The sequence below is a fragment of the Saccopteryx leptura genome, chromosome 9 (assembly GCF_036850995.1).
Source record: "Saccopteryx leptura isolate mSacLep1 chromosome 9, mSacLep1_pri_phased_curated, whole genome shotgun sequence".
Classification (NCBI taxonomy): domain Eukaryota; kingdom Metazoa; phylum Chordata; class Mammalia; order Chiroptera; family Emballonuridae; genus Saccopteryx; species Saccopteryx leptura.
In genome coordinates this window covers 50,008,242-50,035,984 of record NC_089511.1, presented here as the reverse complement: position 1 = coordinate 50,035,984, position 27,743 = coordinate 50,008,242, and the positions used below count along the sequence as shown (strand labels likewise).

At 40.0% G+C, this 27,743-nt stretch overlaps 1 protein-coding gene across 9 annotated transcripts in view; it reads right to left on the bottom strand.

The window, feature by feature from the left end:
• Nucleotides 1-27,743, bottom strand: part of SGMS1 (sphingomyelin synthase 1) — a 327,448-nt gene that overhangs the window by 159,605 nt on the left and 140,100 nt on the right. The window contains exon 1 of one of the 9 annotated variants that reach the window (XM_066348471.1): nt 24,904-25,038. The exons of 6 other annotated variants lie outside the window; for them this stretch is intronic. The gene's annotated coding sequence lies outside the window, so the exon portion shown is untranslated. Of the gene's footprint in view, nt 1-15,620; nt 15,640-24,898; nt 25,039-27,743 lie in introns of those variants that run through there. 2 more of the 9 variants (XM_066348473.1, XM_066348474.1) reach the window with 2 other exon arrangements.

The following is a 27,743-nucleotide window of genomic DNA, read 5'->3' as shown; positions in this document are numbered from 1 at the left end:
ATAGTCCCATTTGTTTATCTTGTCTTTTATTTCACTTGCCTGAGGAGATAAATCGGCAAATATATTGTTGCGAGAGATGTCGGAGAGCATACTGCCTATGTTTTCTTCTAAGATGCTTATGGTTTCACGGCTTACATTTAAGTCTTTTATCCATTTTGAGTTTATTTTTGTGAATGCTGTAAGTTGGTGGTCTAGCCAACATCATACTCAATGGGCAAAAATTAAAAGCAATACCCTTAAGATCAGGAACAAGGCAGGGGTATCCCCATTCACCACTCTTATTCAACATAGTCCTGGAAGTCCTAGCCACAGCAATCAGAGAAGAAGAAAAAATAAAAGGCATCCAAATTGGAAAAGAAGAAGTAAAACTATCATTATTTGCAGATGATATGATATTATATACAGAAAACCCTAAAATCTCAGTCAAAAAACTGGTCCTAATAAATAAATTCAGCAAGGTGGCAGGATATAAAATTAATACTCAGAAATCAGAGGCATTTTTATGTACCAACAATGAACTGTCAGAAAGAGAAATTAAGAAAACAATTCCCTTCACTATTGCAACCAAAAAAATAAAGTACTTAGGAGTAAATTTAACCAAGGAGATTAAAGACTTGTACTCAGAAAATTATAAAACACTGATAAAAGAAATCAAGGAAGATACAAACAAGTGGAAGCATATACCATGCTCATGGTTAGGAAGAATAAACATCATTAAAATGTCTAATATTACCCAAAGCAATTTATAAATTCAATGCAATACCAATTAAAATACCAATGACATATTTCAAAGATATAGAACACATATTCCAAAAATTTATATGGAACCAGAAAAGAACACGAATAGCCTCAGCAATCTTGGGGGAATAAAGCGGGAGGTATCACACTTCCAGATATCAAGTTATACTACAAGGCCATTGTACTCAAAACAGCTTGGTACTGACATAAGAACAGGCATATAGATAAACAGAACAGAACAGAGAACCCAGAAATAAACCCACGCCTTTATGATCAATTGATATTTGGCGAAGGAGGTAAGAGAGTACAATAGAGTAAAGATAGCCTCTTTAATAAAAGGTGTTGAGAAAATTGGACATCTATCTGCAAAAAAAAAAGAAAAGAAAAAGAAGGAAAGTACTGAAGCTCACATTATTCTGCAAGGGATGACAAACTTCCACTTTACAAGTTTGTATTTTCCTTTCAAAGATTGTTAGCTCCTCCTAGACCAGGGAGGGCAGTGGGTCAGCCTTATTGATTGAGTGGCAGTCCAGAAAACACCACTGGGAAACAAAGCTGCAATCAACCGCCACTGTCCACCATGCAAACACGACACAGAAATCGCAGCAGGCAAGCTTCATTTTAGGTAGACCTGTCCCAATTATAACTTGGTTGTTTCTTCTCAGGGGAAAGATGGTATGTAATTAGAAATGAACAATTTAGAGAGGCCAATAACAGCACAAGAACAATTTAATTATACTTTTCTAATTTCATTTTATTGTTTTATTAAAATTGTACTTTATTAGGAAACCACTGGAAACTTTCTCTTCCTCACTCATAAACAGCATGTTATGCAAATGAAATCTTGGTTTAAGAAAACACAAAATCCAAAGTTAGTGCTTTCTTCCTCTAATGTGAAACTCGCAAACACAGTTTAACTGAAACTCTTCTTTCTTTCCTTTGCTTAGAGAGAAACTTCACAATCTCTCAAGATGGAGGGATTCAACTACAGTTGAAAAGGCCCAGCTATCATGTGTCTAGCCTATTAGTTAAAAAAGAAACAGGCCCAAATGAAGTCATTTTTGCTAAACCACATCACCAAATTAAAACTTAACTAAATAACCTAGTTTCAGCCAGCCTCAGGAGTAGAATTTTAAACCAATTAGTCTGGGATTTCCTGATCAACACACGGGAGGCAATTTGCTTCATAACACCCCTGCCTTCTCCTAAGGAAATGTCCTTATCTAAAATAATCCACACTTCCAACTTCTTAGTCCTACCTTCTTTCTGGCTACAAAAACCTTCCATTTTGTCTAACTCATCTGAGGGTCCTTCTAGTTGCTAGAAAGGATACTGCCTGATTCATTTACCTGTTAATGAAGCCAATTCAGTCTTTTTTTTTTTTTTTTTTTTTTTTTTTTTAGTGAGAGGAGGCGAGATAGTGAGATAGACTCCCACATGCACCCCAACCAGGATCCACCCGGCAATACCCGTCTGGGGCCAATGCTTGAATCAACCAAGCTGTGCTCAGCACCTAGGGCTGAGGCTCCAACGAACTGAGCTATCTATGCTCAGTGCCCAGGGCCTATGTTCGAACTACCTGAGCTATCCTCAGCACCTGGGCCAACACTCAAGCCATGTCAATCAAGCCACTGGCTGAGAGAGGGGAAGAGAGAGAGAGAAGGGAGAGAGAAGCAGATGGTCACTTCTCCTGTATGCCTGCCCTGGGATCAAACCTGGGACATCTGCACACCAGGCCTATGCTCTATACACTGAGCAAACCAGCCAGGGAATTCGATCTTCAATCTACTCAGTTGAATTTCTTTCTAAATCTTCTTGAGGACTTCCCCCCCCCCCCATTGATTTGAGAGAGAGGAAAGGAGGCAGGTGGGGGTGGGGAAAGAGAGAGGGAAAGAAACATCAACTGGTTGGTCCACTTAGTTGTTCCATTTAATTGTGCACTCACTGGTTACTTCTTCTGTGTGTCCTGATTGGGGATCAAAACCGCAACCTTGGTGGGCCGGGACAACACTCCAGCTACTGAGTCAGGGCCTAAATCTTCAGATTTTTAAAAAATGTTATTAATTGATTTTAGAGAGTGTGGACAAGAAAAGGGGCCACATACTAAACCTGACAAGCTCAGGGGAGGCCTACATGGCAGCCTTGCAAACTAAAAGACCTAAAGTAACCAGACTGATGGTCTGAAATTAAAACTTTCTAACTAAAAGCAGTTCGTAGCAGCTACAGGGGTCCTCGGGTTACAACAGTCTCGACATACAAGTTTTGAGTTTACAATGCTCACTCCCATAAAACCTTTTAAAAATTGAGACATGAGCGTTTCAGCTTATGCCGTTAGTGTCAAACTTACAGACTACATGGGCAAATAGTTTGGTTGTGTGCAGCGGAAGAACAGGCAGTAATGTGTTGTATGAGTGAGGGAGTTGACATCCCCCAGTACACTTACCTACGCCATTTTGGACTGTTAAAAGCACAAGTGTTCCATTTGTGTTGCTTTGTTTGGCGACTTTTTGGCCCTTATCATGGCTCTTAAGTGAAAGTCAGAGTCTTCAGATGTTAGTGCTTCGAAGAAGAGGAAAGCCATCACAATGAATGTCACAGAGCTACTGGCATCACATGGAGAGGAGCTGTCTGCTGAGGACCTCATTCAACTGGAGAAGCAGCTGGTTGAAGAGGAAGAGACAGAAATCCCAGCACTCAAGAGATTTACTACCTAGGGTTTGGCAGAAAGTTTTTCTATGGTGGAGGATGGGTTGGCAAAATTTCAGGCTGAGGACCCCAGAGATGACAGATTCAGTAAGGTCCACAGAGCTGTTATGGATGCCTTGCAATGCTATAGGCAGATTTTGGAAGAGAAGTTATCAACCTTCTAAACTAGCCTGCAACAATTCTTTAAGAAATCAGAGAGGTCTGCAACAGATCCTGTACCCTCTACTTCAGCTGCTTCTTGAGATGAAACGCCTGTAGTGCAGGTACAATCATCTCCAGCATCTTCTGCATGTTCCTGAGGCAATCCTGATTCACCTGACCCAGTGTCTCCAGCACCTTCTGCAGGTCCTCCTTCCTCTCCAGCTTCCTCCTCCCAATAGGTCACTCTCTCCCACCTTGCAATGCCCCTTCCAGTGTACAAGCCAACCACGGGAATAAAGATAAGAATTTTTTTTTACACTCATTTTTATTTGTCATTTTTTTTCTGTTACACAACAGTGTACAGCACAGTATATTTATGTCCTTTTCTTTTTTCTGTGGCTTAGTTGTGTTTTTACATTCTAGATTATGATTTTACAACTGTGTCAGGATAGGTAAGTGACTTAGGCTAGGGTGTGTTTTGACTTACACCAAAATTCAGGTTACATCACCGTTTTAGGAATTGTGTCATAACCCAAGGACCCCCTGTAGTTATATCCTAGGTGGTATGTTTCCCTAAGAAAGGTCAATGTTTACATCAACTGAGGCTATCTGTTGCCCTTTTGCACCTACAGTAACACACCTGATAACCTGCCTTTGAAATGAAAGAATAACTTGCTTTTGAAATGTAAGACTAATCTTTTCCAGACCCTCAGGGCAAAGCCACCACACTAAAGCAGAGCCCACTAACCCCCTCATTGTTATTATTATCACGTTAATTATCACGTTAACCATTAACTGTTAGCTATTCTATGCCTGCCTACGGAAAAGAAGTGTGTGTGTCCAGCCCTTGCTGGATAGCTTGGTTGGTTGAGTCCTCTCCATATGATGCAGCAGAGGTAGCCACTTGATCTCTGGTCAGGACACTTACAGGAGTAGCTTAATGTTCCTCTCTCTCTCTCTCTCTCTCTCTCTCTCTCTCTCTCTCTCCCTCTGCCTCTCTCTCTAAAATCAATAAATACTGTATTTCTTTTTTTGAGAGACAGAGAGACAGGGAGAGAGAGAGAGAGAGAGAGAGAGAGAGAGAGAGAGAGAGATAGGAACATTAAGCTACTCCTGTAGGTGTCCTGACCAGGAATCAAACCAGCAACCTCTGCACTCTAGGACAAAGCTCCAACCAACAGAGCTATCCTGCCAGGGCTTAATTTTCATTGATTTTTAATAGAAATAGAGAGAGGAAGGGAGAGTGAGGGTAAGGGTGAAAAGGAAGCATTTGTTATTCCACTCAGTCATGCAATTTTTTTCCTGCTTCCCATGTATGCCCTAACCAGGGATCAAACCTGCAACCTCGTTGTTCCGGGATGATGCTCTGAACCGACTGAGCTAACCAGGCAGGGCCACTAAATAAAAATAAATAAATAATTAAGAGTACGTGTCTGTATGTTTCACTTTTATCCAATCTCTAAGATTGCCCACTTTGCTTTTTCCCACCTACCTAATCTATCACCAATGGAAATCATGTAACCCAGTGGTCCCCAACCCCCGGGCCACGGACTGGTACTGGTCCGTGGGCCATTTGGTACTGGTCCTCAGAGAAAGAATAAGTAACTTACATTATTTCCACTTTATTTATATTTAAGTCTGAATGATGTTTTATTTTTAAAAAATGACCAGATTCCCTCTGTTACATCCGTCTAGGACTCACTCTTGACGCTTGTCTCGGTCACGTGATACGTTTATCCGTCCCACCCTAAAGGCCGGTCCATGAAAATATTTTCTGACATTAAACCGGTCCGTGGCCCAAAAAAGGTTGGGGGCCACTGATGTAACCCATTATGTTTTCCCTTTTGATTCTGACGTGTAAAAGAAGTTGTGAAACTGCCATTTTCCAGAGTACTACTTTCTTAGTCCATTGAGATTTTGATTCATAGCAACTGTCATCAGTTTGGCTCAAAAAAACTCAAAAAATTCTTCCAGGTTTTGGCGTTTCTTATGATGACAATAGAAAGAGGAAGGTGGGAGGAGGGGGGAGACATGGATTTGTTGTTCTTCTTATTTATGCATTCATTGGTTGATTCTTTTTTTTAAAGCTTTTATTTATTTGTTTGTTTGTTTATTTATTTATTTTCAGGGACAGAGAGTGAGTTAGAAAGAGGGATAGATAGGGACAGACAGACAGGAACGGAGAGAGATGAGAAGCATCAATTATCAGTTTTTCGTAGAGACACCTTAGTTGTTCATTGATTGCTTTCTCATATGTGCCTTGACCGCGGGCCTTCAGCAGACCGAGTAACCCCTTGCTCGAGCCAGTGACCTTGGGTTCAAGATGGTGAGCTTTTTGCTCAAACCAGATGAGCCCGTGTTCAACCTGGTGACCTTGGGGTCTCGAACCTGGGTCCTTCCGCGTCCCAGTCTGATGCTCTATCCACTTCGCCACCACCTGGTCAGGCCATTGGTTGATTCTTGTATATGCCCTGACCAGGGATCAAGCTTATCCAGATGGCGTTCTAACCAACTGAACTACACAGCCAGGGCTTAATTTTCATTTTAATAGGTGATTGAAAGTTGTTGTCTCCTACTGAAAGCTAATACTGAAGACCTGACTATGACTTCAAAGCAAACAACCAGTCCTCTCTGCTTCCACAAAGAGGTAAGGAATCTAGTGCCTTCCTTAGCCTGAAGGGAAGGAAAGGTACTCTAATCCCTTCATTCAGCAAACATTTACTGATTGGGATAAATAAAGAAAGTGGCTTCCCTGAAGGAGCTCTCAGTGTGACAAGGAGAAAAATATGTTCACCAGTATTTTACATTTCTGTGTGGCACCTGATACCATGGAGGTAAATAACAACATCAACACACACAAGCACATCTCAGGTAGTGACCAGGTACAATTCCAAGACATTGTACTACCTTATTTTAATCCCTGAAACAAGCCTGTGAGACATCAAATGCCTTCCTTTTACTGATAGGAGCTAGTTTGTATGGGACACAAAATGTTTTCCAAACAAAAAGAGTATTTTTTACTGTAATTAAATCTTCAGATACCCCAACCCTACCTTAATATATAAATGTTAATTGCTATTTTACCTTTTCCAGGCTGAGTCTCAGGTTTCCAGAACTTTTACTAAGAAATCAACAAGTTGAAGAAATAATTTTCTTTCTTTTTTTTTTAATTTTTATTTATTGATTTGAGAGAGAGAAGAAGGGAGAGAGACAGGGATGTTCCTGTATGTGTCCTGACCTGGGGATTGAACCAGCAGCCTCTGTGCTTAGGAACATCGCTCTAACCGAGTTATCCAGCCAGAGCAAAGAAATAATTTTCTAAAAGTTCCTATTATCATGGGCACATTGATGTGCTAATATAATCTTCCTTATATGTCATTTAATCACAGGTCCTTGAGGGCACTAGCCATACTTTATTAGCGCCTATAATGTCCTCATTACCTAGGACAGAAATTGGAAAGCACCTAACAAAACCCATTCATATTTGTTATCAATTATATCCAATCAAGTCTCTTAGTTTAGCCCAGTCAAGCCATCTGATTCACCCACCTTACTTTCCACACTTAGTCATTATTTCAAAACTGAATTACTATGCACTCTGAAAAGATCTATTCATCATTAAACATTTTTGCCCAATACTGTCCTTTCCCTAACCCTGCTCCCCACCCTGTTAATCTATGTCCACCACCTGGTTTAGAAAGAACAATGGAAATATATTTGCAATGATGGAGTAAATGTCCACATGTTCTTTTTTGCCTTACAACTTTTTTCTCAAAATATCATGTATGCATCCAATAAATTCTGGACTAGTAATTACCTCAGCATAATACATGATTATAATTTAGTTTCTATTTAAAAACCCATCTTTAGCCCTGGCCCGTTGGCTCAGTGGTAGAGCGTCGGCCTGGCGTGCGGAAGTCCTGGGTTCGATTCCCGGCCAGGGCACACAGGAGAAGCGCCCATCTGCTTCTCTACCCCTCCTCCTCTCCTTCCTCTCTGTCTCTCTCTTCCCCTCCCGCAGCCAAGACTCCATTGGAGCAAAGATGGCCCAGGCGCTGAGGATGGCTCTGTGGCCTCTGCCTCAGGCGCTACAGTGGCTCTGGCCGCAACAGAGCGACGCCCCGATGGGCAAAGTGTCGCCCCCTGGTGGGAGTGCTGGGTGGATCCCGGTCGGGCGCATGTGGGAGTCTGACTGCCTCCCCGTTTCCAGCTTCAGAAAAATACAAATAATAATAATAATAATAACAAAACAAAAAAAACATCTTTATATAGTCTTATGCCACTATCAAAAAAATTTTTAACTAAAATAAGATCAAATCCTGTTAATTTTTAAAAGTAATTCTCTAAACTATATCTAATCTCCTGTCATCCAAGTTGCCTCCCCTTGAAACAGTCACACTGTCTCTCAGTCAGAAAGTCTCATAAGCATAGATTATGTCATATTGCAAACATACAGCCATTCAATAAATACTTTAAAAACTAATCTAAGGCCCTGGCTGGTTAGCTCAGTCAGTTAAGAGTGTCGACCCCAAACAACAAGGTTGCGGGTTCGATCTCTAGTAAGGGCACACATGGGAAGCAACCAAAGAATGCACGACTGAGAGGAACAACAAATGAACGCGTCCTTTCCCCCTCTCCCTCTCTCTCTTCCTCTCTCTGTCTCTCTTAAAAAATTATATATATATTATAAAAGTAAGCCCTGGCCGGATACCTCGGTTGGTTGGAGCATCATTCTGAGTGCAAAGGTTGCTGGTTCAATTCCCCGATCAGTGCACATACAAGAGCAGCTCAATATTCCTGTTCCTCTCTCTCCCTGCCTCTCTCTCAAAAACAAAAACAAACAAACAAAACTAATCTAAATACCCTGTCTTTTACACCTGGATTCTTTTTAGATATTGAGAAAAATATTTAATGAAAATTAATGGCACTCAGAACAGTACAAATTTCCTAACTTCCTTTTTAAATACTTTGAAGTAATTTATGGCTTCAAAGGAAAATTCAGCATGAATTGTAAAACCAAGCTACCATAATAAACTTTGCAAGTCACAAAAGGTACCTTTTGTGAGGCAAAATTAAGCTGGCTAATAGGACTCTGAGATGGACTGTAAGGACTATAAAGTGAACTGTAAGGAAACCCCAAAATAATCTAAGATAGAAACAAATCAAAATATTAAATATAATTTCAAGGCAGAATATGGGAAGTGTTTTTAACCAAGAATCAAGTAATATACTGAAATCAGGTTTGTAATAGACATACATCAAGGTTTCTGTTTACCACTCATATATCTGGGGGATTCGGCCACACCCTTAGGCTCACTTGCCATCTTCTGTATCACCTGATACAACTCCAGACACATCTATAGCTGATTGGACCTAAAAGAGCACCTGACCCAGAGGCAGCCATTCATAGGCCTGTTACTTGTGTTTACTGGCAAAAAGGTGAAGTCAGCCAATCAGACCTCTGCCTCAAGAACTGGAATCAAGAGGCCTAAAAGACACTGCCACTTAGATCTTAGGGTAAGAGAAATCTTCCTGGGCCATGTCTGTCACAGAAAGTGAGAGCTGAACCCAAGCCAGTTCCTAATCAGAGATTCTCACATCTGCCTCTAATCACAATCCTTTAACCTCTACCTTACTTGACCTGGTTTTTTGCCATTTAAAAAAATAAATTTAAAAAAAAAAACCCAAGAAGACAGAGATCATAGAAAGTTAAGTTAAAAATTTTAATATAATAGAATACCTTCTTCTTTTAGACTAGATGAAGGAAACAGCTCATATCACTTAGTAAGAATTCTGAAGTCAAATTTTAAAAGAAATGCTATTTTATTATTTTCAACTGCCTCTCAGTTTTGGACTTTAGTTTCTAACCTATAAAGTGAGGGCAGTTTATGAGAAGGTCTCTAAGTTGTCTTCCATGGTTTATAATCTTAGTATAGGCAGTCATTGGTATATCAACATGTCCCTTTCACACCAAAAAGGACTCTGTTTTTGGACAGTTTTGGGGCAGTGATGGAAAACATTCTCTGTTACCTAGGCTGTCATTGACAAATACCAATCCTATCATAATTGGTACCAACATTTCTTATTAAAATTGTTAAAAATGAGTTGCTTTCCAAGGTTTCCCTATTATAGCTATATGTACATATAATATGGACATAAATCACACTATTTTCAATTGATCTACACTTAAAATATACAATGACACTACAGTGCCCTGCCTCTCCCTTAAAGAAAATAAAAAGCAGAGCACTTGAATAACTGCCCAAGAATTATTCATCCATTCACTCATTGCTCCATGTCTCCAACATGCATCACTGAAGTCGTAATAACCATGGGCTACCAAGCATCGCCTCCCTTAGGGGGCCCAAAAGTTCTCAATGGCTTAGTTATCAACAAAATAATGGAGACTTAACTGTCCAGATAAAAGAAAAGTGACTTTCTGGGCTGAATTATTTTTCCCTTTTAGTTACTAAAAATCTTTGTGAAATGTATTATAATTTTTTCTTTTCACCTGTTTGCAAAATTAGATGTTCTTTGAATGGTATTAGTAATTAAGAATACACACAAATAATTAGCAAAACCTTAGCCCTAAGTCAGATCACTTATTAGAAATATTTCTCCCTAGTTCTTTTTTTAGTGCACCAAAAGAAAAGGAAACGTTATTTGATCCACTTATGTTTGTGTGTGCGTGTGTGTGTGTGTGTGTGTGTGTGTGTGTGTGTATATATATATATATACACACACACAAATAAATATGGTATTAAATGCATTTTTACTTTCTGTAATTTTTTTGTATATTTTTGCATACTTTTTATATTTGTATTTTATACATACTTTTTGTATACTTCTTGTTTTATAAATTCATTTTATAAGTTTAGAACTATACATTCTACTTTATAATAATTTCTCATGTCACAATATATGGACATGTTTCCAGGCTACTAAACTATTAAATAGTCTTCTACATTTTTGTTCCTCTTCTTTATTTTTGAGAGATGGCTTATTCAGTGATTTGTAAAGAATTAGGGTTTTCCCCTCCCACTTCTAATAACATTTATTTTCTTATAAGAGTTACCTTGGTTCACTATAAATTTCTGGAAAACATAGTAGGGTTTTGCCAAATTGAAAATATGTATGCACATTATTTTATCACTTTTTTTCACTCACACTGCATCCTAAACACTTTCCTATCTCCTTAAATGTACTTCTTGGGTTATATATTTCCTGATTTCTTTTTCTTTTTAAACAGGAGTCCCTTCAATCAATTTCACATGATCATCATGAGTCAAGGTCATCATTAAGAACACTGATAATTGCAATACACTATAGCTATGGTTGCAAGTGACATGTACACAAATTGGGATGAGCAACCCCAGGAGATACCCTAAATCTGTTCGGTTTTATTAACTTTATTAATTTAAAGAGTTCTCGAATTTCAAGCTTTTTAATCAGTGGCCTCTCCCTCATGAAAGTAAAAGAAATATAAAATAGTTCTCAATTAATCTAGCATCTGCAAAGTGAGTTATTAACTCAAACTTTTCCCGAGCAATGTTCTCATTCTCTATATCAGTGGTAGTCAACCTGGTCCCTGCCGCCCATTAGTGGGCATTCCAGCTTTCATGGTGGGTGGTAGCGGAGCAACCAAAGTATAAATAAAAAGATAGATTTAACTATAGTAAGTTGTTTTATAAAGATTTATTCTGCCAAACTTAGCAAAAATCCGACATAAAGTACTTTGGTAAGTAATTATTATTATATGCTTTAACTTGCTGTAACTCTCCTTTATAAATTTTATAAAGTAAAGTTACTTCCCTACTTTATAAATCACCATTACTGTGGAACCAGTGGGCAGTTAGAAAATTTTACTACTAAGGCAGAGATACAAAAGTGGGCGGTAGATAAAGGTTGACTACCCCTGCTCTATATAATAAGAATAAAAAGAAGGAGGCCCTGGCCAGGTGCTCAGTTGGAGCATCATCGCACTACGCCAAGATTGTGGATTCAATCCCTGGTCAGGACACATGCAAGAATCAGCCAGTGAATACATAAATGAGTGAACAACATATCAATGTTTTTCTCTCTCCCTCTTAAATTAATTTTTTTAAAAAGAATAAAAAGGGGAAGAAGAAAAAGAAGAAGGGAAAGGAAAAGAAAGAGAATTATTTTCCTGTTACTATGACTTGGGTGATTTCACAACAACCTCTATTTCTGAATCACTAATGAAAATCTATGTCAACAGTTTAAATGAACTTTTCTTTCCCACACTCAGTATAAAACGCATATCCTTCAACACATCCAAATTTGTATACGGGTATTTGGAGAAGGTTTGTTCCAACACCTGCAAATTCTCTCCCATCATTCATCAGAAGACATTTTTGCACTGGTCATAGATTCCTCAAGCTCTGTAGCTTAACTGATCAACCGCAATCAAAATTGGAGACCCAAGCAATTCTATGAAATTAAACATGATTTTTAAAAAAGATATAATCATCTAATGACCTTCCTTACATAACGAGTCAACTTCATTAAGTCTCTTTCAAAAAACAATTTGTTCCACTTTAAAACAGAACAAAACAAAAAAATCTGTTCCATAAAACATTTCAATTGATTAAACAAATGAAGCCAATGTGATCAGGTAGAGAGAGGGTCTATTTACCAGCAGTAACTTTTAACCTTGTCCCTATAAAGTGGACATGACAGTTGTCTGGTTCCCTAAATGGGTATAGGCAAGTAATCTTGTAAAGTTCTCTTTTATTGAAGATACAGAAAAGGTATGGAAACAATCAGCACCATAAACAACAGGCAAAATCTATGCCAAATTCATCCGGAACATAAAACTATCTGCCACTCGACAAAGATTGAACAAATTTTCTGAACAAGTGAATGTTCTCAAACAATAACATTTTTCATTCACCAAAAATTCTTTCTCTCCATGGAAACCATCAGAATTACTATATAAACGATTATTCTACTAAAATGGGTGTGAGCCTGCACAAACACCTGCTAGGGTAAGACTGACAAGTCTTACCATAAGTATCCAGTTTTGTCAGCATTATAAAATGTTCGAAATACCTTTTCCAAAATAGCCACAAACTTGTTCTGCAGTTTCATGGCCTGCTGTTTCCATTCAATTACATTCGCCCTCCAAATGATTCCCTCTAAAGGTCAAAATCACTCATTAGAAAATAAACACAGCACAGTCAAATACATTTGCCTGAAGCAAACTGGTAATTCAAAGAAATGGTCCCACCTTGATAGGGGCTGAGTCCAGTCCTGACAAATTATTTTTCTGACTTTTAAAAAGTCTTTTCCCTCATCTCTGTGTCCCTGGGTGGGTAGCATAGTATAAGTGTGTGTGTGCAAGTGTGGGTTTAATCTATAAACGGGATCTGGGTGAGATACTCCCTGTCATCTGTGATTCTGTATTGAAATGACTTGTATTTACAATTATCCTAATTATTCTAACTATTTCAAATTATGAGCAAGAGTCAAATTTGATTACTGTTGATTAAAAAATTGCCATGGGAGGCAATGTAAATATAATGGTAAGAGATAAGTTTGAAATTAAGAAATGTACATATGACACCTTGTAGAAGACATTAGAAATATGTGGGATATTTTGGATGACACAGTCACTGGGGTCTCAACTGAGTTAGTGAGTGGGTACCAGGAAAGCTAAATACCTTAAAATATGTAGAACAGGCCCACACATGAGTTCCTGCCATAAATAACAACTGTGAGCGATACTGAAGGATCTGGATTTCAGACCATGTGGCCTCTTATTAGCAGTATGACCTTTAATGACCTGTGGTTAGGTCATTTAATTCTGAGCCTCAAGCTCCTCAAAAGAGCTTGGAGCAAATCCTGGTTCTACATTTACAAACTCTGGGCCCTTGTGTGTTCAACTATCGTCTTCAGTTTCCTTATCCAGAAAATTCAGGCAAAAGAAGTTGCAGGATTTTGATGAGCAGTAGCTCAATGCAAGTCAGCTACTGCTACTAACTATGCAGAGGTAGGAATGAATGGTGTTCAATGGGTACTCCCACCACTCCAGGACCACTCCAGACCACATTATAGAAGCTACATATACACTTTCCAAAGCTCAGTCCACTCATCTCAGACTACCACAGACAAGAACAATTAGTTAAAAGCAGTAGGGTCTTTTCATTGGTGATACTGATATTTTAGTAAATTGTCTTTCAAATAAATCTGCAAGCTAGTATTTAGTGGTTTTGTTTTTTATTTAAAAGGAGACATACTAATTGATTGACTATTAAGGCACAGTACAGGTAGGTTTCCAGGTATGTATCAAATTTTAATTATAGTAATTGTAATTAATAATCTAGAGAATTAAATGACAAAGCCCAGGTTCCAAACACCAGGTTAAACTAAAACATGTAAACAAAACAATAACTCAACTACCAGTTTTTTTAAACATCCTCATACCCTCCTAATAAGATTTAATTTTAGAAAGATGATGAAAAACAAACAACAATTGCAGAATACATAGATATTAATAAGAAGATTAAGCCCCCTTCACCACTCCACCCCACCAAGCATGTTAACATGCATGAAGCTGGCAGAAAAATATCCCACGAGCTGGTGACATTCAAGAGCAGATGAAAAACAGCAGCAACATAGTCCTTTGGCTACAATAAGTGCAGATCCTTAGGAAGCTTAAGACTTTCCACTTAACAGACACCTGGCACATTCCCCATATTCAAGTATAATGAAGTTCCTCATCTACATTAGTGAACGGCCCCATGCTCACCATGGTTAGCTTACAGTTCTTGGATTTTAATGGGGACCAGGAGCTCAGAACCATGACAGTGTTGTATCTATCAAGAAAGAGGCTTACTTGCCTGACCTGTGGTGGTGCAGTGGATAAAGCGTCGACCTGGAAATGCTGAGGCCGCTGGTTAGAAACCCTGGGCTTGCCTGGTCAAGGCACATATGGGAGTTGATGCTTCCAGCTCCTCCCCCCACTTCTCTTTCTCTGTTTCTCCTCTCTCTCTCTCTCTCTCTCTCTCTCTCTCTCTCTCCCTCCCTCCCTCTCCTCTCTAAAATGAATAAATAAAAAATAAAAATAAAAAAAAGAGAGAGGCTTACTTAATGATTACATTGTACCTGCCTGAAATAACAGTTAGTTGAAATACCTTGCTTTTAGGAGAAAATGTTTAAATAGATGTGATATCCTTTAATCAGCACCTTTTTTCACAACTGCTGGCGGGATGGAAACTATATAAACCAAGCTAAATTTTAAAAGGTGACTGGTTTTTCACACAACAGATGTTTAAATTCTAGCTTTACAAAGCCCAAGAGTAAGCCTCCCAGGATTTTGCATGCACATATACTTTGACAGAGAAGTTAATAACAAAGGACATACCGTAGGGATTTAGCTCTCAATATTTTTTGAAAATGTGCTAAGTTCTAAATGAAGGCTGGTTAAATTCTGGTTATTCCACGCACTGGAATCCTTTCGCTGTTTTTTAAAAATGGGTTAGACTTGTATGTGTTGATATGTAATCATCTCCCACCACTGTGTACGATATGTACATACACAGTGAAAAGACAAAAGCATGGAATAGTGACCATGTTGTATAGAGAATGTTTGTAATTGCACAGAACATAGTGGAAGAATACACAAGAAAACTGAAAGTAACTCAGGAAGGCAAAGGAAGCCTGGAATGAAAGAAAGGCAGGCGTTTCACTTCCTGTACCCTTCTATGTTGCTTAGGGAATTTTTAAAACCAGGTGAATATATTTTTTAATTAAAAAGGAAACAATCTTGAAAGTATTTTGTCATTTATTTTTCCTTTTTTAATGATTTTACATGTATTCTATTGATTTTAGAGAGAGAGTAAGAGAGAGAGAAAGGGGAACACCTATCTGTTCCCGTATGTGCCCTGACCGGGGATCAAACCCACAACCTCTGTGCTTCGGAACAATGCTCTAACCAACTGAGCTATCCGGCCAGGGTAAAAAAAGAAATAATTTAACCTTTTTTAAAGAGTAAAAAAGCAGATGCTCCCTACCTGTCAATCTTCCATTAATACTGAGTCCAACGTATTAAATAGTAAGCATGACCAGTGCAGGTAGATTGTGTTTAACAAAGTGGGAAATCAATCACAGTTCCTTGCTTCTCTACAAAACTTCCTAAATTTCAGTAGATGAGGTACATACTGTCCACAGACGCCTGCAGGAAACAGGCTTCCAAAACGTCTTGAGAAGTCTGGTTTTGTATCCTGGTATAAATAATCCTTAGTGGCTGTAAATTTCTTGCTGCCATTATTGTCGAGCAGGTTGTGCCAAGCGCCTAGCTCTGTATAAAGTAAACAGCACAGAAGGCACTCTGCTGGTTGTCTGAGGTTCTTTACTCCTCCTCCAGATGCCTAAGGAACTAGCAGAACCGGCTCCCATCAACAAATATCAATGTATAGCTTCCTTAACGAATAGAGTCACACTGTGTACTCAGCCGCCACCCACATTATGCCCAGTGCCCCCACCACAGCCACCGCCAGAAAAGCAACTGAGGCATCTGGGTGCACCAGCACAAGCAAATGCCCCCAGCTGGCCCGTTCCCCCACAAAACTCAGGCCAGCCCAGTTGACTGACATGGTATACCAGCTGTCATCTTTCCCAAGAAGGAACAGACATGGCCAGAGGTACCCCAGGGCTCCTGGACCCCAGTTTAAAGGCAATCAACAACACCTGGACCTCTACACCACATTCCTGATGATCACATGGCTTCGGGAGAATAAAGAAGCTCCTCACTACCTGCACCTAGGCCTGCCTACCATCCCGATCTGGGGAGTATAAAGCTGTGTGATCTTTAGCAAATTGCTTAGCCTCTCTGCTCCTAAATTCTTCATTTGAAGAATGGTCCTGGAATGCCACTCACCTATCGCTCACAGAGCTGAGTGAGGATGAGGCATGTAGCCTTTGGCATATAGTCCTTTGTGTCAGCTAATATCACTGCCCGCATCTGTAGGCACTACCTGGCCTCAGCTTCCTATTTGGTCTAATTCCACTCCAGCTTCTACCCCATATAAAAGTGACCTTAAAAGTGGGATGGGTGAGCCTGATCAGGTGGTGGTGCAATTGATAGAGCGTCAACCTGGCATGCTGAGGATCCAGGTCTGAAACCCTGAGGGTGCAGGCTCCAACACGAGCTCATTTGGCTTGACCATAGGATCATAGATATGACCCCATAATGGCTGGTTTGAGCCCAAATGTCTCTGGCTTGAGCCCAAGGTGTTTGGCTTGATCAATGGCTCACTGGCTTGGCTGGAGCCCCCATCAAGGCAGATATGAGAAGCAATCAATGAATAACTAAAGTGACGCAACTACGAGTGATTTTCTCATCTCTCTCTCTTCCTATTTGTCTGTCTCACACACACACACACACAAAAGTGGGGACTGTGAAGTCATCTTGGTTACTTCCAACCTCCTTTTCCCCCAGGGAAAAGTGACAATAGTCCCCATTGTTTGTCATTAGAATGAAGTCCAGAAGCCTTGATACAAACCTCTCCCATCCAAGTACTAACCAGGCCCGACCCTGCTTAGCTTCCAAGATCAGACGAGATCGGGCGCGTTCAGGGTGGTATGGCCGTAGATGATACAAACCTCTCAAGGTCACACTTCAGCCATCATTAACTAGAGCAGTGGTTCTCAACCTTTCTAATGCCGTGACCCCGCAACACAGTTCCTCATGTTGCGGTGACCCCAAACCAAAAAATAATTTTGGTGGCTACTTCATAACTGTAATTTTGCTACAGTTATGATTCAGAATGTAAATACCTGATATGCATTATGTATTTTCCGATGGCTTTAGGCGACCCCGCCGGGGTCGCGACCCACAGGTTGAGAACCGCTGAACTAGAGGAACTCTGGTCAACCACACCTCTCCCTGGCCTCCCAAATAGGGTAAAGGCCTCTCTGCCAGATGCTCCCAGTACTCCTTTGCTGAACTTTTCACACAAATAGATGCCTGGAAAGGACCATTCTACACCAGAGCATGAAGTCCATTCACCACTACACTGCTGCTCCTGCATGGTGACGACTCAAATAGCTTTTAACCAACTGGAAAGGTTGGACCCATCTCCTCAACTTATAGAATCCATACAACCCTTACAGTGTTAAAGCAGGGAGACAGGTCAACCTAGCTTTACTGTTATATCACATTAAACTTTTCCAAATTACATGGGGAACCAATGAGATTTTGTAAGATAAACCAAAAGGTTTCCTGGGTTGACCAGTTCCTTCAGTTGACCACATTCTTTAATTTACCAGTTCAGACCAGATGATTCATTCACTTACCACCTAATACTGAGCTTAACAGAAAAGCATGACTCCTGGTTACAGGTTTCATTTTAGAAGCATCTTGTTTATGTATTTGAATGTGAGCCCTGAGTTATTTCTGTATGCACTTTGCTTTCCCTCCCAGACTGAGCAAGCTGCTATTAAAACCCTCTGAGTGGAAGTATGCTGATATCACCCTCCAGGGAATTCAGTTTCTAAGAAAAGCCCATTCATTTTGCACTGGCCAAGATGAAGAGAATGAAGACTTCAAGCAAGTTGGGGTTTAGGGAAATACAACTCAAGGTCTCAATGAATCCCCTCCACCCTTGATTTTTCCAAAGAATGCTGTTTGGGTAGGTTGGAATAATTTAACTTGCAAAATATATGACTGGATAGCCTGACCTATGGTGGCGCAGTGGATAAAGCGTCAACCTGGAAATGCTGAGGTCGCCGGTTCGAAACCCTGGGCTTGCCTGGTCAAGGCATATATGGGAGTTGATGCTTCCAGCTCCTCCCCCCTTCTCTCCCCCTGTCTCTCCTCTCTCTGTCTCTCTCTCTCTCTCTCTGTCTCTCCTTCTCTTCTCTAAAATGAATATAAAAAAAATTAAAAAAATTAATTTAAAAAAATATATGTGACTGGATAAAAATCCCTTTTATCCTTCAGATGGAAGAGTTCAGAGCCAACCATGTTATTCCTTTAATTTTTTCCCGTTTATTATTATTATTTTTAATTGTGGTAAAATACACTTAACATAAAATTTACTACCTTAACCACTTTTAAGTATATAGTTCAGTGTCATTGAGAACATTCAAATTGTGCAACTATCACCACCATCCATCCCCAGCACTCTTTCACCTTCCCAAAGTGAAACTCTGTACCTACTGAACAATAACTCACCATTGCCCCCTCCCTAGCCCCTGGAAACCACCATTCTGCATTCTGTTTCTATAATTTTGACTACTATGGGTACTTCATATAAGTGGAACCATACAGTATTTGTCCTTTTGTAACTGGTTTCTTTCACTCAGTATAATGTCTTAAAGTCCATCCATATTGCAGCATTTGTCAGCTCCCTCCTTTTCAAGGCTAATATTCCACTGTTTGTATATACATTTTATCTACACATTTATCCATCAATGAACATTTGAATTGCTCCCACCTCTTGGCTACTGTGACTAATGCTGCTTTGAAAATGAGTGTGCAGATATCTCCTCGAGATTCTGTTTTCCATTCTATTGGATACTCAGAAGTAAAACCACTGGATCATATGGTAATTACTATATATTATTAATTTTTTAAGGGACTACCATACTGTTACCCAAAGAAACTATTATTTTACAGTCCTACCAGGGCATAAGAATTCCAGTTTATCCATATCATTGTCAACACTTGTCATTTTCTGGGTTTTCTGATAATAGCCATTCTTATGGCAATCCTTTCTCTTTTTCTAACTTTAAAACTGGTTAATCAAATATGACATTGGGTGATGGGTATGCAACATAATCAAATGTCAAAATAAACCTGATGTTTTCTCTGAACATATGTACCCTGATTGATTAATGTCACCCCCATTAAAACTAATTTTAAAAAACTGGTTAATCAAATTAAATTTTGTCCCACCTACACAGTTGGCTAAGAGTGTTGGTAAATCTGTTCTCATGAATATGCTGAATAATCATCTTCTGAGAGGTAATTTTAATAAAGCAATTAAGCTAAAACAAAAACACTTTGAACACAAAACCATCCTGCATTCAAATTTAAAACCGCCACTTCTGAGATCAAGTACCCTTCCTCTAAATCTCAGTTTCTTCATTTGTGAAACAGAGCTGTGAATACTCAACTCTTAAAGTTGCCGGAGAATTAAGTTGCAAAATTTTATCAATCACTTAGCACATGCCTGGCATCTAATAATCACTAAAAGAATAACAGATGATAAGAAGGACGGAGATTTCATTATTACTAGAATACTACTAAAAGGTAAGTCACAAAAAGATCTCACAGTTAGCCATTTTATATATGCATGTCCTTTCCAAATTTATTCTGATTATCTTATTTAATACAATTTATACACATATTCCTCAAACCTCAAAGATGTCACTATAGCCACAATAGCATTTTCTTATATATAAACATAAGTATTCTCTAGAGTAGGCAGGCTGTCAGAAATCAAACAGTAGTAGCATACCACAAAATTGCACCCTTTTTTTGCAATTTGAAAAGTGAGTACATGAACTTGTCACATATTTTATACTTAATCTGGGTACAGCAAAAAGAGCACATTGTGAGACAAATTGGTTTTCTATGTTCTCTTGATTAATGAATTAAAAGAGTTAATGACAAAGGGCTATCTTCTGAAGTGTGGCTTAGGCTGAATTCACATACCGTGTTAAAACACACACACACACACACACACACACACACACACACACACACAAGCTTAATCTGTTAACGCCTATCTAGGAATCTCTTATTTTGCACCTTTATCTGGCTTCTCATTTAAATTCACAGAACCTAAGGGAAAGGCTTAGAAATCATTTAATCCAAATTCCTATCAAATAACTGCTTTCACTTAGTTCTCTTTCTACAAATTTACTAACAGATTAGTGTAAAATATAAAATATGTGGGAACCTGAGCAGTTAGAAGAAGATGTATGCATACTTCACATTTAAGCAAATGAAAATGGATTTTAACATAAAAATTAAATCAAAGGGGGGCTAATTCATCATCAAAATACTTAAAGATCCTTTTACATGGGTGTGCACCAGGCATTTCTCTAAGTACTCTGCATTTATTAACACTTTTAATCTTTCCAGAAGGATTTTGATTCAGGTTCCATTACTATTATACTGCCTTTTAAATTACTCCTTAAAATCCTGACATATTATTTATAAACCCCACTGAGAAACATTCATATAAAATATCACGTTAAAACACTAATTATGCTACTGGCTCCAGGTTTCTGGACAGCCTTCCTCTCTCTTGGCTAATACAAACTCACATGAACTTCTTTCTTCCACCCACTCAAGGAAGTGCTCCAAAACAATGGCATGCCCTGATAACAGCATTTGTTTAGATTTATTAGTTCAGATTTAACCAGGAAACTATTTCAATTATTGTTATGTTAAAATGTTTTAAAATTACTTTCTAATTTCAGTGATTATGCTATACAGATCTATAAGTTTTAAATCTTTCTTTGGTGGTTCAAGATTCAACAAGGTGCCGGATTAGTGGTGGTGCAGTGAGCCAAGTGTCAACCCGGAACATGCGGAACACTAGGGTCGCTGCCCTTGGAAACCCCCAGGTCTGAGATGGCTGGCTGTGAGAGCAGGCTCATCAGCATGGGGTCACTGGCTTGGGGGGAGGGGAATATCATCCACAGGATCTCAAGGCTCACCAACTTGAGTCCAAAGGTCACTGGCATTAAAAGGCCAAGGTTCACTGGCTTAAACAAGGGGACACTGGTTTGGCTCCAGTCCAGGCATATAAGAGAAGTATAATCAATTCACAACCAGAGTGAAAGCAACCCCCTCTCTCCCTAACTGACTCTCTCACTCTCTCTTTAAAAAAAAAAAAAAAGATTTAACGAGGTATCTCAGCCAATTTTTTAAAAGACTCTTTAACCAGTCTTAGGAAGGCTATGGTCACATTACGAATATCTATCATCACTGGGTCTCAGTGATCACAGAGGTCAGACAGAGAAACTGGGCTGAAATAAGACTGGTAACAAAACATGCCCTGTAAAATAAATTTCTGAAATTAGCTTCACCACTCTAGAAGAAAATAATACTATACATTCTCTGAAAAACTGTATGTTTTGAGTATTTGGCACCCTTTTCTATCTCCACCCCCCTCTGTCTTCTCAGTAGAATTTGACAATCAAGAACAAACCAACAGGCCCTGGCCAGTTGGCTCAGCAGTGGAGTGTTGGCTGGCGTGTGGAAATCTGGGTTTGATTCCCAGTCAGAACACACAGGAGAAGTGCCCATCTGCTTCTCCACTCTTCCCCCTCTCCTTCCTCTCTATCTCTCTCTTTCCTTCCTGCAGCCAGGGCTCCACTGGATAAAAAGTTGGTCTAGGGGGCTGAGGACGGCTCCATTGCCTCTGCGTCAGGCTCTGGTTGCAACAGAGCAACGCTCCAGATGGGCAGAGCATCGCCCCTTGGTGGGCATGCCTGGTGGATCCCGGTTGGGCACATGCGGGAGTCTGTCTGATTGCCTCCCTGCTTTCAATTTCGGAAAAATACCAAAAAAAAAAACAAAAAAAAAAAAACCAAACAAACCAATAAGTGTCAGTGCTAACAAACAGGAAACCTTGTCCATCACTGTCCTTACTTTTCCTCCTTCATTGGTTTTTGAAATCATCCTATTACTAGAGCCAGCCACAATAAACCCTAGCATTCCCACCCATGAACTAAGTCAGATTCAAAGTTATTTAACAGCCAGAGTCTCTGAACCTCAGAACTCCAACCTCTGAGAAAGAACCACGGTCACCACACAGCTTCAGTAGCAGAGCCGGGACTAGAAGGCAGATGTCTCGAATCCAGTTCTAGGGTTCTTACCCTTGCCAACGTTTCACCTGCTGCCCTGGTCCTGAAACATGGCTCAAGACAGCCAGATTTGTGGTGGCTTGTGAATCCTGACAATTTATCTAGAGAGTTAAATTATATAAACGCACTCGCTCGTGACGTTTCCCTGGCCCCCTTGCATTTTTAATTTCATTAATCGTCTTAATGACCGTTACAACAGTTTTCTTTTCACCAAGATCCAGCATTAAATCACGTACTACTTTTAACTCTGCTGTCTCTGTAGTGTTCTTTAAACTGAAAGTTCTTCAACTTTTGTCCTTCATATCATTGATATTTTTGAAGAATACATGCCAGTTATTTTAGAGAGTATCCTTTCATTTGGGTTTCTGATGTTTCTTCATGATTAGATTCAGATGTCCCATTCTTGATTGGGCACAACATACAGAGGCTCATGACAACCCTGCCCCCTATTGTGATGTTAATTTTGACCCCTTGTTTAAGGTGTTGTCCGGATTCCCCCCTGAATTGTTACTTTTTTTTCTCTTTTATTATTAAATATTAAATTTGGGGGGAGAGTAGTCACACACTGACTTCAGAAACTGACTCATGTATTTGATCGGTGACTATCTCCATGCTGAGCACCTGCTACCTACCAAGCATTATGGCACTGGAGATACCCCAGTGGATACAGACATATCCCTGCCTTCAGGGAGTTCACATTCTAGTTAGGAAAACAAGCAATGAGCAAGTTAAAAAATGAAGCAAATACTGTGTGATCTGCTGATAAGTGCTTCCAAGAAAATAAAGCAAGAGACAGGCACAATGTTGTATTACATACAAAAGTACCTTGTCACATTTTTAATTATCCCAGGCAGAACACTTAATAAAACATGTCTGATTTTTCCTGCTTCTCTGCATTGAGAAAATGAATTTGCAGAGATAATTCCACATGATTCACACACAGACTAAAGAAAAATTAGCAAGCATTTCTTGAGCTAAAACAGCTTGTAAATAAACAAAATGAATATGTGAACACCCACAGGCAAGTAGTGCAGAATTCCACCTCCATAAAGGGACTGACTCATGCTTCTACTCCATTCAACAAGTCACCTGAAAGTCCTTTTAAGGTGCTCTGTCCTGGGTCTGGTGTGGGAGGAGTTTAGAAAAAAGTATAAGTAAGGAACCCCACTTCTAAAGGTTAGACAATATGATGAGATGTTAAAATACATGGTGTCATTAAAACCCTAATAAAAAAATCTTAGGACAGCGTTTTAGATAATTAGACATAATTACATAAACAATTACAATTTTAAGTATGGGTATTTAACAAAATTTAAATCACATATCTTGCTTTTATCATTTTTGATGAATGTATGTTTGCTGGGGGATGAAAGGACTTGGGGTTTTTAGTTGCTTTGAACAGAAGGCTTCTTATGTAGATAGACTGTGTCTTCACTATGTGCTGTATTTGCAATTTAGAAATGCCTGGCATGGGCCTTGCCTCCTCCCTGTGAACACAACCCGTGTGCCCAAGTCCCTGACTGCTCTTCCACAAACTCCTTCCTCCCCCAGGGGCCCATCACCTGACAAGATACCCATCTGTGGCTATGACTGGTCAGAACCACTTAGCTGGGTAATCATCTCTACTGTCTATAAAAAGATGACTCTTGAATTTCCACCTTCAGCCTCTCCCCACGCAAAGATGATTGACAGATGAGGAAAGAAAAAGAAAAAGCCCGAACATCAAGAGAAGTGGGGAGGGAAAGTGACAGTGCAGGCCCAGGCTCACCTGGAGCCGAGCTCCTGAGGGTGGGGAAGGTCCAGGGCCCACTGGGGGCCAGTCCTCTCTGCCCCCCTGAGGGAAGGAAGCAAACTCACCTGCACACCAACCCCGCCCCGGCCTTTTCTATCCAGAAGGTTTGCTCCTTTAGGCGTGCTAACAAAGGAACAATTAGCTGCTGGTATTTCACAATATTTTCCTAATGAGGTCTTTAAATTCACTAAAATTTTAGGAGTTTGCCATTTGATGCTGGGCAGATACAAAATTGTGTCACATGAAACTATTCAGGCAAGGAAAAAAAAAGAAGAAACACCTTGCCTTTCAATCTCTAGATTAAGTTTAAATTCATTTAGGTAAATGTTCTCAAGACCTCACAGGCTCTTTTCTAAGAAAGTAAAAATAGGCAAATTTATAAGCTTACATCACCTTTTCAATTTTTTAAAAAGTCCTAAAAGTGGATTGATTTGTCATGGGTCATAAAATGAACTTATTATCCAAATAAGATTCTCAGCACAAATCAATTTCTCCCATGCACACAGAAAGATCCAGTTAAAGGCAACCTGAAGTAAAGTGAAGTAAAATATCAATACGAAACCATGACCATTAAAAAAAAAATGGCTGCTAGGGAAAATTCCTGAAACGGTCACAGAATCACGGGAGAGAACAAGCACCCACAGCCCCACCCAGCGTGGGGAGTGCCACCACCTTACTGAAAATGAAAATCCCGTATTCCTCCAAGAGGGGTGAGCTCCATCTCTAACGTCCGCAGAAAGCTCAGCCCTCCGAGTAAAAGTTCTACATGCTCATCTCTGTCACTGGTAGGAAAATGATTAGTTACTGCCCGAGCTAGAGAGGGGAAATGAACTTGCAGGCTTGTGTGAAAACAACAAAATGCTGTTTTCCCAGAACAGTTCATTAAGAACATGTTGTCCTAAGTGCAGTCAAGTGAAACGTTCCTTCCTGGTTCCCAGCTCTCGGAAGAGGAAAGAACAGTGCTGCAGGCTTGGCCTCCGATGACCCAAACCTGGGGGTCGCCTTGCATGTGCACACACTGCTTCCACGGTCACCGTCGCTCTGACAGCCTGGAGTAACCGAAGTCTCAGAGACTTGGGAGAACGGGGGTTGTCAAGATAAGCTGACCATGTCACCGCATGTATTTCACAGAACAGCTTATAAAGATTGTACAGCTTTTGTAAACAGAAAGAAGGCTAAGGAAGCTGAGTAACTTAAACAGACCGTATGCCATTTTTTGCTATACATCACCTCATGTTCCTGGGAACCCAGAAGCAAGTTCTGTCTGCTCTGATTAGAGAAGACCCTGAATAAAATGGCCGATAAAAACAGTGACCATACTTCTCGTCTGAAAATTTAGACATAAGCTGGTAAATAGAAACACATATCTGGAATCCACTGGGCAGAATATTTGAAACCAAGGACCGGCTCACAAAATCTAAGGTGTGTCATACCCTGCCTGCCTACCATGATTCCCAGGACCCACCTCTAGAGATCTGACTCAGCAAATCTGGGTGGTGCCTGAGAATCTATATTTTAACAAGCACCCCAAGGATATTCTTATGCTCAGGCAAGTTTGGGGAACGTTGCCTGGACAAATTATATTCTCTGACACTTAGTTCTTTTTAAATCCCATTTAGCAATAGCATCAATTAAGTTAGCTCTTAAATGTTAACGATAATGCATATTTGTTTTCTCCTAACCCATCAAATAATAATACAATTTTGGTAACACCTATTTAAAGAAAGGTTAAGTAGCTTGTGCAAGGTTACACAACTAGCGAGTGCTAGAGGTGTGGTTACAAGAGCTACATTACTACCATTATGTATACAGCCTCCACTTTCACAAGCAGAGAGCCTGTTCATTTTTTACAAGTGATGGCAATAGATTTATTCTCAAAAGTTAGTAAGTTTAGGAACACATCTGCATTATCAGTCCTTTCAAATTACTGGCTATTCAAAGACCCAGAAATCCAACAATATCTCTAACAAAAGGTTTTTATCCACTGCTGCCCTCAAATTTCTGCTTTTAAGTTGTTTTGATCCTAGCCTACCTTTCCCCGGAAAGGAAAAACGATGTCAGCAAAATTCAACGGCCCCTCCCAGAAAAACAAGTAGTTCAGAGGAATTACAATGTGATATAATTTAGCTCCCTAATCTGAACAATATAACATATGGATGTCAGGTTTTTATACCCATTTATAAAACAAAAAAGATGTGATTATAAACATTTTCATAGCTATTCTTTTTTTTTTTTTTTTTTTTTTTTTTGACAGAGTCAGAGAGAGAAACAATTAGGGACAGACAGGAAGGGAGAGAGATGAGAAGCATCAATTCTTCATTGCAGCACCTTAGTTGTTCACTGATTGCTTTCTCCTATGTGCCTTGACCAGGGGACTACAGTAGAGTGAGTGACCCCTTGCTCAAGCCAGTGACCTTGGGCTTCAAGCCAGCAACCTTTGGGCTCAAGCTAGCGACCATGGGGTCACGTCTATGATCCCATGCTCAAGCCAGCAACCCCACACCCAACCTGGTGAGCCCGTGCTCAAACCAGATGAGCCAGCGCTCAAGCCGGCAACCTCGGGGTTTCGAACCTGGCTGGCTCCTCCGCATCCCAGTCCGACGCCCTATCCACTGTGCCACAGCCTGGTCAGGCATAGCTGCTCTTTTCTAACACTGAATTTTTTAAAAAGAAAAAAATCATCAAACTTTTTCATTCATTCTGCCTACATTTTTTTAAAAAGACTTGATATGGCAAATGAACAGTAGTACCCCTGTGCCCTACCTCTTCTAGCCTCACCTTAAAAGTCAATCAAGTTTGAAAAGGATACAAAAAAAGAACTAGAAAAAAACTCACGATTCATTCCATGAGTACTGGGGGCCTATGTGCCACGCACTGTTTTAGGAGCTACAAAAGCCACAGGAAATAAGCAGGTAAAAATCCATACCCTCAAAGAGCTCACACTTTCTTAAAAGGACATATATTCTAAACAAATCAGAAAATAAGCACTTTGTCAGATGGTGGTTGGTGCTGCAGAGTAGAAGAGCGGAGAGGGCAGAACTGATGTAACTGAGGGGGGCCTAAGTCTCCCTGCTAAGGGCCATTCGAGCAGAGGCCTGCGGGAGAGGGGGAGCAGCCATACATTATATAGGGGGAGCGCACCTCCAAAGAGGAAGGGGACACACCCCCATCCCCACCCAAACCACAATCCCCCCAAATTTTCTAGCAGCCCCGATGGTACTGCCTTTCTCTCAGAAGCTCAGGACAGGACCTGAGTGATCCTTCCATTTCCCCTTAGCATCCATCTCCCCATCCAGGCAGTCAGGCGTCCTGCAGACTGCACCCCCTACATGTCCACCTCCATTCCCCACCTGGGCGACAGAAGGCCTTGCCATCCCAAACCTGGATGACTGCAGAAGCCTCCAAACTGGTCTCCCATATCCTTCATGCTCCCCCTATCCAAAACTATCCTCCACTAAGACGCTAGAGTGACCGTTCAAAATCACACGTGTAATCATATCATGGCATGGCCTTTCCC